The sequence below is a fragment of the Arvicanthis niloticus genome, unplaced genomic scaffold (genome assembly GCF_011762505.2).
Source record: "Arvicanthis niloticus isolate mArvNil1 unplaced genomic scaffold, mArvNil1.pat.X pat_scaffold_540_arrow_ctg1, whole genome shotgun sequence".
Lineage (NCBI taxonomy): Eukaryota > Metazoa > Chordata > Mammalia > Rodentia > Muridae > Arvicanthis > Arvicanthis niloticus.
Window position 1 is genome coordinate 21,936 of NW_023046168.1, and position 15,249 is coordinate 37,184.

Sequence of the window (15,249 nt, forward strand, 5' to 3'; positions counted from 1 at the left end):
AATTGCAAGTTCCTCTTGGTACATTTTTCCTTTGATGAATATGAAGTGTCCTTCTTTATCTTTTTGATTACTTTTGGTTGAAAAATGATTTTATTTGATATTAGAATCCCTACTCCAGCTTGTTTCTTGGGGCCATTTTCTTGGAAGATTGTTTTTCAACTTTTACTCTGAGGTAGTGTCTGTCTTTTTCACAAAGGTGCGTTTCCTGTATGCAGCAAAATGTTGGGTCCTGTTTATGTATCCAATCTGATAGTCTATGCCTTTTTATTGGAGAATTGAGTCCATTGATATTAAGAGATATTAAGGAAAATGAATGTTGTTTCCTGTTATTTTTGTTATTGGCAGTGGAGTTATGTTTGAATAGCTACCTTCTTTTAGGGTTGTTGGAAGATTATTTTCTTGCTTTATCTAGGTTGTAGTTTCCCTCCTCTTGTTGGAGTTTTCCACCAATTATCCTTTGAAGTGCTAGATTTGTGGTAAGATATTGTGTAAATTTGGATTTGTCATAGACTATTTTGGTTTCTCCATCAATATTGATTGAGAGTTTTGCTGGGTATAGTAGTCTGGGCTGGCATTTGTGTTCTCTTAGGGCCTGCATGATATCAGTCCAGAATCTTCTGGCTTTTATAGTCTCTGGTGAGAAATCTGGTGTAATTCTTATAGGTCTGCCTTTATACGTTACTTTGCCTTTTTCCCTTACTGCTTTTAGTATCTTCTCTTTGTTTTGTATATTTGATGTTTTGATTATTATGTGACGAGAGGTATTTCTTTTTTGGTCTAGTCTATTTGGGGTTCTGTAATATTTCCCTGTGTGTTCTCCCATCAGCTTCAGGACAAAGACTCTCTGATAGTCATCGGGCTAGGCACCAATCTCTGAGTACAGCAGAATATCATTAAAAATCAGTTCATTGACATTCCTTGCTTTTTGATCATGATTGGTTCTACCCTAGGTCTCTGGGCCATCAAAGTTCCAATTCCTGGCCATCTAGGTCCTGTAGGCATGGGCTCCCTCTTGTGGCCATGGCCTCAAGTTAGAACATTTATTGATTGGCCACTCCCTCAAGCACATCTTGCAGGCAGGACACCTTGTGCATCAAAGGTTTTCTGGGTAGGTTGGTTTCCCAGTCCCACATCTGAAAGCCTTGCCTAGTTACAGAAAATGAAAAGTGCAGGCTCCATATCCACCAATACTAGGAAATCCATTAATTCCTCTGGCTTCCTCTCTCTGGCTTGATACCAGTCTGATGACATTGCCATCAGATGTGACTTATGTGCCATGGCTCTTTTTCTTTGTAACATTCAGTAACCTCTCTATGCTCTGTGTATTTAGTATTGTAACTCTCTGTTGTGGGAAGTTGTCTTTCTGCTCCTTTCTATTTGGTATTCAGTGTACTTCTTGTATCTATCTGAGTGAGTTGGTCTTTCCTGATTCCTATGATTTTATTGAAGATTTGGTCTGTGCATTGACCTGGGAGTCCCCTCCCCCCATTCACTTTTACCTATCAATAGAAGATTTGTCGTTACCTGGTGTCCCCACATTTCCTATACGTTCCCCTTGAGTTTTACCAATTTATTTTTACTTATGTGGTCTAATTCCCATGCTTTATTTTCTATCCTCTACTTGATGTGTTCTACTTATAAGGCTTTCTTTGAATTTTGTAATTGTGTTGTTGAATTTTTCAAGTTGATCTTCAATTTAGTTGAGTTTCCTTTGATATTTATATCTCATTTGAATTCAGTTTTTAAATCATTGTTATTTTATTTGGCATTGTATTCTTTTTCTCTTGCATATATAACTCGGGCATCTATTCTCCCTGAGTTCATTCTTTTCAACTTCATTAAGCTTTTTGTCTCTGACTTCTAAAACTCCCTAACAATATAATATCCATGATTGCCACTAAGTTCAGTATCCTGACCAGTGCAACTGTGAACTGATCTCTCCAAATTTTTACCAGGACACAAACCTCATCTCAGCATCTTCATTGGAAGGAACTCAAGACAAGACAGACATTAAAGAAAAAAGATTCTAAACGTGAGAGGGAAGGAGAGGACTCAGGAGAAGTGCACCGGGACTAGGGAAAGGTGGGAATCATGTAAATGTAGGGTGTAAGTAGAAAATTCAAGAACTTTACAGAAAACTTGGTAATTCTCACTGGAGAATGTTTCTATGGACTGGTGGACTGGGAAACAGCAAGTGTTGTCTTAACTTTTGTTCTTGTTGTTGCAATGAGACCTGGGCATATGGGTTTTATTCTGTTGTTGTTGTTGTTGTTGTTGTTGTTGTTGTTGTTGCTGTTGTTGTTGTTGCTGTTGTTGTTGTTCTATGTCTGATATGGACATACCGAGTTGTACTGACACATGGGATGTATTACACAGCCTGGATCTGGAGTTAAGAAGAGTGGAGATGGACCTCTCCAGCCTGGGCTGGAATCCTACTAGTAGGACCTGGGCTGGGTCTGGTATTGGAGAGGGTGCATTCAGGGCAGGGGCAAGGACACTCACTAGATTGAGCCTGAGCACAGGGTGAGCTTGGAGGATAGACGTGATACATGCAGCCGTGGGTTGACCAGAGTTGGCCAATAGCTGTGTCAGGAAACACACAGAGAATGTGTAGTTTAAAAATTGTGTCTCATTTCCATATGACTGTGCTAGAGTGGGGACAGTGCTATGATATAGTGAGTGCCAAACAGAGAAGAACCAGAAGGCTATGATCACTTTGAAGCAGCAGCAGGACTATCAGGATTGCATGCTTAAGGTATGGGGGTTGGTAATGACAGAGAGTTCAGGTAGATTGTTTCCACACCACCTGGATGAGATAAAGTGTAATCAGTGGAGTCCCGTGTAGGAGAGACTCAAAAGAAGATCAGGACCACTGGCAGCTGCTGTGCAGTAACCACAGTGGAGATCTGTGTCTGGTTCTGCAGGTCTAAATAAATTTGTTTGAAAACTTCATACATTATACACTGTAGCTTGATCACATCCACTCCCAAGAACACCCTCTAGCACACGCCCTCCCACTCGCATGTCCTCTGACCTTTTGTTTTGTTGATGTTATCATTGGTGTTGATTTGTCTGCTACTCACTGTTGTTTTATTTAAACCTCTCATGCCAGTTAGTGCTGCCTGGCAGAATACTGAGTGATCTTGTCTGCTTACACTCGTGTTCCTCTTGCAAAAACAACTCTATCTGTATTGAGTTCAAGACTACAACAGTCATGCAGTGTTCAGAAAAGCACATCTCACCGCACTCCTTTCTGTGCTCCCACTATTTCGTTCTTTCTGCCAACTCACTTGAAGTGTTCCCAGAGCCTTGGAAAACTCTCTTAGAACTCCCACCTAGGACCAAGCCATCAATAGACATTTAATCAGAATTTTGACTCTGAGTCGCTATGTTAATTGCTGAACACTGCATAGAGAAGCTTATTTGGACAAGGTTGAGGTTAATCTGTGAGTATAAACATAATCAGAAGTCGGTTTAACAATATGTCTATTTAGCAAAACAACAGTAATAGGTCCTCTCTTAGGGCCCATGAACTCCTACGACATGGATTTTAGAACACGTTTATAGTACCAGGTATGAACTCCCTCCTGTGGAATGCAAATCTAATCAGAAATTCCTCATAGTAATCATAGAACAGTTGGTTACCCTATAATCTTCAGGCAACTATTGCACTATGGAGCATGACTTCCCTGGCAGGTCAGTATTGTAGCATTCAGGCTCAGAAGCAGGGACTAATTCCATTCATGGCTTTTCTCTACAAATGGACTCATATCATGTCCTAGAACTAGAAAACCTACCAGCATAGATGAAATGGCATGACTGTTCCAACTTAGTTCTTTTAACTCCTGTACAAAAATAAGTGCTGTCTTCAGCAACATGGTCTAACTCTAGTTCTTTTAGACTGTGAAGAACAATGGTAACAGGCTTCTTTGGGTTTGGAGTCTCTGCTTCCTCGTGACCAGTAACACTTTGACAGTGTTACTGAGAAATGTCCTACTCTATCGGCTCTAATGGGACTCATCAGAATCTGTGTGTATTACCCCATCTCTGTTTTCTGTCCTGTCAATGGAAACCAAACTCAGATGTTTCTTCTTCATTTAATGTGCTCACAGTTTGCCACTGTGCACGCTGCTGAGCTTCACCGCCCCTGTTGTGCTCCTGCTTCCTCTCACCAGTGCAACTGAGGATTTATCTCTCCAGATTTTGACCAGGACACAAACCTCATCTCAGCATCTTCATTGGAAGGAACTCAAGACAAGACAGAAATTAAAGAAAAAAGATTCTAAATGTGAGAGGGGAGGAGAGGAGTCAGGAGAAGTTCACCGGGACTAGGGAAAGGTGGGAATCATGTAAATGTGGGATGTAAGTAGAAAATTCAAGAACTTTACAGAACACTTCAAAAACAAATTAAACATGCAAATCAAAATATGTAAAGCAAGAATACATATATGACAGAAAACTTGTGGCATTTGTATTTGGAGGCAATGAATACCTCACTAAGTAGAATATTTTCCACTTCCATCCACTTTATGTGAGATTTGATTTATTGGCCTTTCTTCTTTCTCTTCTTTCTCTTCTTTCTCTTCTTTCTCTTCTTTCTCTTCTTTCTCTTCTTTCTCTTCTTTCTCTTCTTCTTCTTCTTCTTCTTCTTCTTCTTCTTCTTCTTCTTCTTCTTCTTCTTCTTCTCCTTCTTTGTCTGTATGTGTGTGTTTCTGATATACATATATATGTATGTATATATATATATATATGTTTGTTTGTGTGTGTGTGAGGGCATATATGAGGAGTCACACTGTGCATGTACATGTGAGTGCACTAAATTGATGTCAGAAATCTTCCTCAATTGCTTTCTTACTGATGAAGGCAGAATATCCCAGCATCTATACCCAGAGCTCATCAAGTAGCAAGACTGGCTCATCATCATACCCTGGGGAAGCCCCTGTCTCAGCTTTCTGGGCCTGAAATTACAGGGGACCCCAAAGTGAATTCAGCATGTAAAGGAAGTCTTGGGATACACATTCTAGCACAAATGCTTTAGCTGAAAGTTCTTTAAAGGTTGAGCCATCTTGCTTCCCCAATATGCCTTCCAAGTGTAATGGAACTTAAGACAATTTAGGTGTTTGCATAATGACAGATACATTCCATCTGGAAGGTCTTGGAGAACGTGCTCTAAGAACAGCTGGGCCCCTCTTGGCACTTTGAGGAGATGTGGCCTGAGCTAGGCAGACCTTGGCCACAGACATGAGTGTCAACCTTGTAACATTCAGGAGATGTTAGAAGTCCTCCTTCAGAAGACAATAAGAGCAAACCTACAGTTCCTAATTTCAGAGGCAAGTTGCCACCTAAAGCCAGACCCTCAAGTGCTAATTGTGTGAACTGATGCTAGTACACTTGGTGCTCTCACTAAATTTTCTTCAACATCTCATCCATGGCAGTACAAGCAGCTGCCTTGTACTTTGAGCAACTGACTGGTATTGAGGAATGAACTTGGATTCTGGTCCATAGGTCATCCTCCTATCTGTCTTGGCTTGAGTTTCTTCTAATGACGGATACTGAGATGAGATTTGTGTTCTGCTCAAAATCTGGAGAGATGAATCTTTGGATGTGCTGGTTGGAGAAAGCAAGAGTAGGGCAGGAAAAGTGAAACTCAGCAAAGTGCACAGTGGCAAACTGTGGAGCATGTTAAATTGAGAACAATTGTCTGAGTTTGGCTTCCATTGCAGGCAGAAAGAAAAGACTGGCCAGGTTTTTAAAATCATTTTATTTATATGCATTCCAGTCATTGCCCTCTCCCAGGCCCCTTTCCCACAGTTCCTCATCCCATTCCTCTTCCCCCTTGCCTCCAAGAGGGTATCACCCCACACCAGGCTTCCCCCTTCCCTGGGGCCTCAAGTCTCTTGAGGATTAAGCAAATCTCCCAGAGGCCCAATCAGGCAGACCTTAGCCATATACATGTCAGGGGCCTCAGACCAGCCTATGTATGCTCCTGGTTGGTGGCTCAGTTCTGGGTGTTCCCAGGGGTCTGCATTAGTTGAGACTGCTGGTCTTCCTATGGGGTCACCCTCCCCTTCATCTTCTTCAATCCTTCCCCTAATTCAGCCATAGGGGTCTCCAACTTCAGTCCAATGGTTAGATATAAGTATCTATGTCTGTCTCAGTCAGCTGCTGGTAGGGCCTCTCAGAGGACAGCTCTGCCAGGCTCCCATCTGTAAGCACATGAAAGCATCAGTAATAGTGTTAGGCCTTGATGCCCCACCATGTGATAGATCCCAAGTGGAGCTGGTCATTGGACCACCTTTCCTTCAGTCTCTTCTCTATTGTTGTCCCTGTAGTCCTTTTAGACAGAAACAATTCTGGGTCAGGAATTTTGACTGTGAGTTAATAACCCAGTCTCTCCACTTGAGGTCCTGTCTACTGCAGGTGGACTCTTTGAGTTCCTGCTCCCCAGTGTTGGGAATTTTGGCTAAGGTTACCCCCATTGAGTCTTAAGAGTTCCTAACTTCCCGGGTCTCTGGTACTTTCTAAAGGGTTCCCCAACCTCCCACCGCCCAAGGCTGCTTATTTCCATTCATTGTCCTAGCCCTCTGGGCTTCTCTCCTGTCCTGCTCCAAACCTGATCCTGTTCCCATTTCCTCTCCCTCCAAGGTCTCTCACTCCCTCTCCTTCCTGTGGTTACTTTCTTCCTCCTTCTAAGTGAGTAAACAACTTTTTTTATTCTTGTTTTTGGTTGGTTGATTGAGTTACTAATAGAATGACTGACTGAATGATCGGTTGATAGCCTAAGATGGTTTCAAATTCCCCATATGAAAAAGCTCAGCCTGAACTCTTGATTCTTCTGCCTGTGTCTTCTCAATGAAAAGTTATATAGCTACAGTAACATGTTCAGTGATTTTTTCAAGCATGCATGTTAATTATAGTTCTAGAGGCTGTGTGTTTAAGACTCAAAACTGTAACGCCACAGCCTCAAAAAGGCCATACAAGCACAAACAGGTGCCTGCAGGAAAGAAAGTGTACCCATTCCCACAACAACTTGCCTATTCCTAAAAGAAAAATATTGGTCAATTATTAAGGGGCCTCTCACCATGACCACAAAAGCCCGCACTAGAAATGTATCCCTTACTCCTGAGCACCCTTACTCTTACACTGGCAACTGAGATTCAACCTCAGTTTCAGAGTGGGCAAAAAGATTCAAACAGTAGCCACAAACAAGGCTTGTGTTGAATACAGAATAAAATACACCCAAGATTGCCAGGCCTGGAGACTGGGAATCAAGACTATGTCTTAAAACATGAAATCTATGGCATTACTAGACCTTCCCACAGACCCACAGTCTCAGGACTTCCAGATGATGTTGTCAGGGCTGCAATGGTAGACTCAGTAAGATCTGTCAGGAGCAGACATCCGCCCCACTGTCTGTAATCTCCCCACTACTCTACAACCTCCTACATGGAGAGACCCCAGACACCAAATTACAATGGGAAATCAGAGCTCAGTGGAGCTACTGCATCATCTCATAGGCTGGATGAAGACAGAGTTATGTCTGTGAACTCACGCTTTTCTCTCCAGCTCAAGAGCAACTCTGGCACAGGATAAGAAGTCGATGAATGGCTGAAGCATGAATGAAAGTCAGCCAGTATTATTATTAGTCACATGACCACTTGAAATAGAATCTTCTACTCTAAACTCAAATTTTCTGCACTACACTGTTTAAAATATTCCCGTGCCCACAGCTTAAACAAATACCTATACGTATCCAAATGATAAAGGATCAAAAAAAGAAAGGAAGAAATATATGGGTTAAGGAAAGAGGAAAGGAAAGAAGGGAGGATTGATTGAAGAACACACAACACTAATGTATACACTGCTGCTCAAACTTTCTCTTCCTTTAGAAACATTTCAAGAAGTACATATGAATCAAGAAGTGACACTTTGCTCTACACATTCATTGAAAGGGGAAAATTTGTTCCAAAATTTCACAAGCCTACTACTCTTCCAAAAATTGTGCCCAAGAGGCTCAGAGAACTTGGTCAAAAAAAGCTGGCATCCATGTGTACCAGAAGAAGAAGGACATGTGATTGAGATCCAAGATTTATTTGGCCCAAACTTAGATACCAAGAAAAAGCCTCAGTTGGTCATAATAGAAGGGGCTGCTGGCATTGACAAGTCAACACTGGTCAGGCAGGTGAGGAGAGCCTGGAAGGAAGGTCAGCTCTACAGGGATCGCTTCCAGCATGTCTTCTTCTTCAGCTGCAGAGAGCTGGCCCAGTGCAAACAGCTGAGTCTGGCTGAGCTCATAGCACAAGGCCAGGAAGTGCCCACAGCTCCCATCAGTCAGATCCTGTCTCACCCTGAGAAGTTGCTCTTCATCCTGGATGGCATAGATGAGCCAGCATGGGTCTTAGAGGACCAGAATCCTGAGCTATGTCTGCACTGGAGTCAAACACAGCCTGTGAACACTCTGCTGGGAAGTTTACTAGGAAAATCCATCCTTCCTGAGGCTTCCTTCCTGCTCACAGCTCGGAACACAGCTCTGCAGAAGATCATTCCTCCCTTGAAGCAGCCATGTTGGGTGGAAGTCCTAGGATTCGCTCAGTATGAACAGAGAAACTATTTTTGCAATTATTTTGCAAATGAAATAGATGTAGTTACTGCTTTTAGGATGTCTGAGTCTAACCCAGTGCTCCTGACCCTGTGTGACGTTCCCTGGGTGTGCTGGCTGGTCTGCACTTGCCTGAAAAAGCAGATGGAGCAGGGTGGAGACTTCTCACTGACCTCACAGACCACCACAGCCCTCTGCCTGAAATACCTTTCTCTGACAATCTCAGGTCAGCACATGAGGACCCAGCTCAGAGCCCTCTGCTCACTGGCTGCTGAGGGGATCTGCCAAAGAAGGACCCTGTTCAGTGAAAGCGACCTCTGTAACCAAGGGTTAGCAGAGGATGCCATTGCCACTTTCCTGAAGATTGGTGTTCTTCAAAAGCAGCCCAGCTCTCTGAGCTACAGCTTTGCCCACTTGTGTCTCCAGGAGTTCTTTGCAGCAATGTCCTACATCTTGGAGGACAGTGAGGAAAGACATGGTGATATGGAAGATGACAGAATTGTGGGAACACTGGTAGAACAGTATGGAAGATACAACCTGTTTGAGGCACCCACTGTGCGCTTTCTATTTGGTCTTTTGAGTAAAGAGGGATTGAAAGAAATGGAAAAGTTCTTTCACTGCAACTTTTCTAAGAAGACAAAGTTGAAGCTGCTATGGAAGATCCTGGCAAAAACCCAACCCTATCAACCACCTTCTATGGGTTTGCTCTACTGTCTGTATGAAAATCAGGAAAAGGAGCTCCTGACACACGTAATGCATGATCTTCAAGAAACAATAGTGCCTGACCCAAATGACATTGCACACACAGTGTTCCAGACAAATGTGAAGCACCTGGTGATACAGACAGACATGGAGCTCATGGTGGTCACTTTCTGCATTCAGTTCTGCTGCCATGTGAGGAGTCTCCAGGTGAATATGGAAAGACAGCAAGGATATGCACTGATGGCCCCAAGGATGGTCCTGTGAGTATCCAGACACAATCCTCTCTCCAGATTCCCTGTGGGTCTCATGAGACTGTGGGGCAGAAATCTCGCGGGCGGGGGGAAGGGGGAGGGAGTCCGGTGACAGAGTCTCAGGGCGGTCCGGCACCAGAGCTTCCCGCGCCGCCAGCGGAAGATCCCACATTCACGCAGTTGTCGGTGGGCAGGCCGGCAGCTGCATCGGCAAGGTTCCAGGGTTCCAAAAGCTGGGAATCAGGCGGAGAGACCATGGACACGTGGAGTCCGGTTTTCCAAAGCTTTTATTGTTCATGGCATGGTGAATGGATGCAGGTGTTGTGCGCTTCCCCCCCCCCAAAAAAGCCAGGGGAGACCAGTCTTATAGGGAAGGGAGAAAGGGGAGGGAATAACTTAATTAGCTACGCCCCTGGCCTTTTGATAATTCATTAATATTTAAATCTCTGGAAGTAGAGACTTATTAATCACGCCCTCTACCTGTCCTACGTGACCAAAGGTAACAGATTAAATGGAGTTACCTCGTCCAAGGCCCAACATGAGACCACGTGTTTTGAACATTTCTCTATTTCCTTCAGTGTGCTCGATCATGGGATGGTACTGTAAACTTGTCTCTCCCTATGCCTCAGTGAGGAACACCCAGCTTCTCTTACTCAAATTATCTTTACCCTTCATGGGATTCCAATGGCCACAGTTACTAATCCTCCCTCTTAACATACTTTCTCTCTGAGAAACAGCTTATTCCTGTAGGCACCATCGCTATCCCTATGAAAGTAACCTTGGCCCTGAAATCTTTCCCCATCATCTCAGAATGCATATGTATGAGAGTCCCTATGGTTTCACTGCCCAGATAATATCTGTATGTGTCAATGAAAGCAGCCTGGCCTTGGCACTCACCTCAAAGGCTCCTTAACTTTCTGCCAATCCCAGTAGTAAGGTAGAGTTATTCCAGGATTTGCTACCCCTGGAAGTATCAATTACTTAGTATCAATATGTGTCTCACCTCCCTCTACATGATTCATCCCATAAATATTCATTAGTATTTATTTTATACAATGACCTACCAATCAATTACAAGAGGAGAAATACAATTGCTGTCCAAGGACCAGAGAAACTGGGAGAGAAGACAGTCAAATATTCTAATTACATAGGGACTGCCTTTTGCCATGATCAAGCATACACTGGGCATCAGGGAAGGGAGTGTTTACTTAAATAGAGAGATTCTTGGGGTAAGTAACTGTCTTAATTAGGGTTTAACCGCTGTGAACCCTAACATGGTGCTGTGAACAGACACCATGACCAAGGCAACTCCTATAAAGACAACATTTAATTGGGGCTGGCTTACAGCTTCAGAGGTTCAGTCCACTATCGTCAAGGCAAGAACATGGCAGCATCCAGGAAAACATGGTGCATGCGAAGCTGGGAGTTCAACATCACCACCTGAAGGCTGCTGGTAGAATACTGACTTCCAGGAAGCTAGAATGAGGGTCTTAAGCCCATGCCCACAGTGACACACCTACTCCAACAAAGCCACACCTCCTAACAGTGCTACTCCCTGGCCCAAGTATATACAAACCATTAGAGTAACCATTTTTATTTAAATCTTCTGTTTTTATCTATTGAAACTTTTTCTCCTAATAATCTGAGCTGGACTTGCTGGCATAATCCTGAAATCCTATCATTCAGGAGGCTAAAGGGGAAAAATTCCTTCATTTCAATACTTTGACACCATTTTGACAGGAAATAAAAAGCTCATGTGAAAACCAAATGACTTGAAAGTAGTGGAGTGACTGTGAGAGAACAGGACGGGGTGAGGAGAAGGGGGAAGTGGGCAAAGAGCACAAGAGATTAAACAGTCTTACACACATGCAGGAAGGTGTCAATGATTATTTTTTATTATTAGGATGGACTAATAAATGCTTGTAGAAAACTGATGATATATCAGTTATCAAAACAAAAAAGTTTCTCATAGAGGACAGCATTAAGAATTGGAGAAGCTGAGCTTGGCTGAGCACACCTGTCATCCAAAACTCAGAAAGCAGAGGCAAGCAATTCAGCCCTTCATGAAGACTCAACTGCACAAATGTCATGTATGTGCAGAGGGTCCAGGTCATCACATGCACTGCAACTCATTGGCAGTTCAGTCTCTGTGAGGCCCTATGGGCCCAGGTTAGTTGATTCTGTAGGGTTTGTAGCAGCAGTAGCAGTAGCAGTAGCAGTAGCAGCAGAAGAAGTAGTAGTAGTAGTTTCTTGTGGTGTCTTTTGACTCTATCAATCCTTCCTCTCCCTTTCCACAGGATTCTGCAACCTTCATTTAATATGTGGCTATATATCTCTGCATCAATTTTTACCAGTTGCCTTTCAGAAAGTGAAGCCTTTCAGAGGACAGTTATGCTAGGCTTCTGTCTTCAACTATAGGAAAACAGCATTAAAAGTATCAGGGGTGAGCTCCATCTCATGGCATAGGTCTGAAGTTGGGCCAGTCATTGGTTGGCCTTCCCTCAAAATCTGCTCCATCTTTTACCCCTACCCTTCTTGTACACCAGACAAATGTGGGTCTGAGGGTTTTTGGCTGTGTTTATGTCTCAATGTGTAACTAACATGTTTGTCTGTCTGGATCTGTGTTATCTTACTCAAGATGATCTTTTTCTAGTTCCATCCATTTGCTTGCAAATTTCACCATGCTATTGTTTTTAATACCTGAGTCCATAGTGTAAATGCACCACATTTTTTTTTTATCCATCCCTCGATTAAGGGACATCTAGACTGTTTCCAGTTTCTGGCTATTATAAATAAAGCTGCGATGAGCACAGCGGAACAAGTGTCCTTGTGGTATGGTGGAACTACTTTTGAATACATGTCCAGGAGTGATATAGCTGTGTCTAGAGGTAGATCTATTCCCAATTTTCTGAGAAACTGCCAAATTGATTTTCAAAACGACTGTACAGCTTTTCACCCCCCTGCCCCCAGCAATGGAGGAGTGTTCCCCTTGCTCCACATCCTCACCACATAAGCTGTTCCTTGAATTTTTATCTTAACGATTCTGCCAGGTGTAAGATGGAATCTCAGAGTTGTTTGATTTGCATTTCTTTGATGACTAAGGATGGTGAATATTTCTTTAAGTGCTTCATATACTTTAAAGATTCCACTGTTGAGAATTCTCTGTTTAGGTCTGTACCCCATTTTATTCAGTAATTGATTGATTGATTTACATCCCAATTGCAACTTCCCCCCTCCTCTCTTCCCAGTTCTCTGAGGCCAAATCTTTTAAATTCAGAGTCCATTTTAGAGAACCTGACCTAAGTTTGACTCAGGTAAATTAACAGGCTGGTACCTAGCATTAGTTTCCAAGTCGTCCCCCCCGCCCCCGCAGCAAAACCTGGGCCTAGCTCCAGTCTCCAGGTTACATGCCCAGCAAGACCAGCATCTCCAGGTTACACCCCCAACATTACCAGTATCTCCAGGTTATTCCCCCAACAAATCTGCACCCCATGGTTGCAAGCCCACTCCCTGCCTAATGACCACCAATGCAGAGAACAACAGAAATTAAGTTTATAATATGACTCCCAGCACCAGCCAATTATGTTAAAAGCCACAGTAGCTTTCCTATTAGATGCTTGCACACGTACTCCCTTCTTGTTGCTTACTATAAAGCCTTGCCGCAACAGACAGTCAGGGCTCCTCTCTCCACCAAAACCATCCTGCCTGTCAGCAGTGAGCTAAGGGGCCCCAAGCTTGCTGGAATAGAATAAAGACCCTGCTGTGAGTTGCATCAGATTGGCTCCTGTCTGTTTTCTAAAGAGATCTCTAAACTTCCCTGGCACTACAGTTCCACCCTTCACCTCACCTCCCCACCCTTTGCCCTTTATGTTCAGAGAACGGGAGGCCTCCCGTGGTCATCAACCCACCTTGGCATTTCAAGTTGCAGGTGCATCTTCTCCTATTGAAGCTAGACAAGGCAGACCAATTATGGAAAGAGATCCAAAGGCAGATGGCAGTGTCAGAGACAGCTCCAGCTCCTGCGATTAGGGATCTCACATGAAGACCACGCTGCACATTTGTTACATATGTGTAGAGGGCCTAGATCCATCCCATGCATGCTCTCTGGTTGGTGGTTCAGACTCTGTGAGCCCATATTGGCCCAGCTTAATTGATTCTGTACATTTCTTATAATGTGTGTGACTTCTCCTGCTCCTTCAACCTATCATGCCCCTCTTCCACAATATTTCCCAAGATGCACCTCACGCAGAGACCTCCTGGATCTCTGCATCTGTTTGCATCATCTACTGGATGAAGCCTCTCCAATGACAGTAAAGCAAGGTGACTGTCTGCAAGTAGAGCCAAGTATCATTAGTAGTGTTGGGGTGGGCTCTCATGGCTTTGTCCCTCATAGTTTCTTAGGTTTTTTTTCTATATTTTGGATATCAGACATCTGTTAGATGTGGAGTTGGTGAAAATCTTCCTCATTTCAAAGACTACCACTTGCCCTTTTGACACTGTCCTTTGCCTTACAGAAGCTTTTCAGTTCATGAGGTCCTATTTATTGTTGATACTAGGGCCAGAGCTCTTGGAGTTCAATTCAGGAAGTTGTCTCCTGTATCAATGTGTTCAACGTTACTTCCTGCTTTTTCTTCTATCACATTTAGTGTATCAGATTCTTTATTGAGTTTTTTTGGTTCACTTGGACCTGAGATACCTGCAGGGTGATAGATATGAATATACTTGCATTGAAGATGTTTTCTTTTTTCCATTGTGTAGTTTTGCCTTCTTTGTCAAAACTTAAGATGCATAAGTACCTGGACTTACTTCTCATTCCTTGACTCGATTCCAATTATCAACCTTTTTATTAATTTTGGTGGGAAGTCTATATTATTTTTTTTCTTTTTTTTTCTTTATTAGATCTTTCATTTACACTTCAGATGCCATCCCCTTTCCCCATTCCCCCCCCCTTAGAAAACCCCTATCCCATGCCCCCTTTTCCTTTTTGCATTTATACATTTTTTAGAAAAATGTTAATCATAGGCTTTATAAGTTTGGTATTGTTCAATCAGAGGTGTAACCCACTACCCAACCTAGATATATCAACTATCTTTGACTGGTGGAGATACATGAACATCTGCCTCCCTGTCTCCCCCCTCTTTCTCTCTCTCATCACCTAGCTTCTCCTCTCCTTCTTCTTCTCCTCTTCTTACTCCTTTTCTTCCTCTCAGTACTCCTCCCACCTTAGCTCCTCCTACACATCACCCTTCCTGTTAAAAGGAAACTTTTCTCTCAAAATACAATTAGAGCATAATTATGCCAATTTGTACCAGTGAGGTACAAGATAGTCCTAATACTGAGTCCATCCTTTTGTTGACTAACCAGCACCTCTGTCATCTATCCTAACTAAAACACTTAGGTCTGAACCTGGCTTTTTCCTTGGCTTTAGGATGAATGTCAGCTGATGACCATCCACTCAAATCTTTTCTCTTACGGTAAATAGCTATAAGTTTTCAACCCTGTCAGAAATCCAGAATGACTGAGTTAACTATAATTGTGGGAAGCACAAAGCATAGCTTCTAAAACTTAGCCAATTTATAGAGACCTCTGAACACCTGGACACTCGCTCTACTTCAAAACGTTGGAGCATCTGTTCTTCTGCCTTCTGGCCCAGGATCATCTGACAGACCTTAGTGCTGCAGAATTATTAAGGGCTGA

General features: G+C 43.0%; 1 pseudogene across 1 annotated transcript in view; it reads left to right on the top strand.

Moving 5' to 3' along the window:
• The first annotated feature begins 7,897 nt into the window (after nucleotides 1-7,897).
• The window catches only part of LOC117702178 (NACHT, LRR and PYD domains-containing protein 1a-like), a 35,382-nt pseudogene continuing 28,030 nt past the window's right edge, over nucleotides 7,898-15,249 (top strand). The window contains exon 1 of the transcript XR_013070337.1: nucleotides 7,898-9,561. The product of XR_013070337.1 is annotated as an NACHT, LRR and PYD domains-containing protein 1a-like (transcript). The remainder of the gene's footprint in view (nucleotides 9,562-15,249) is intronic.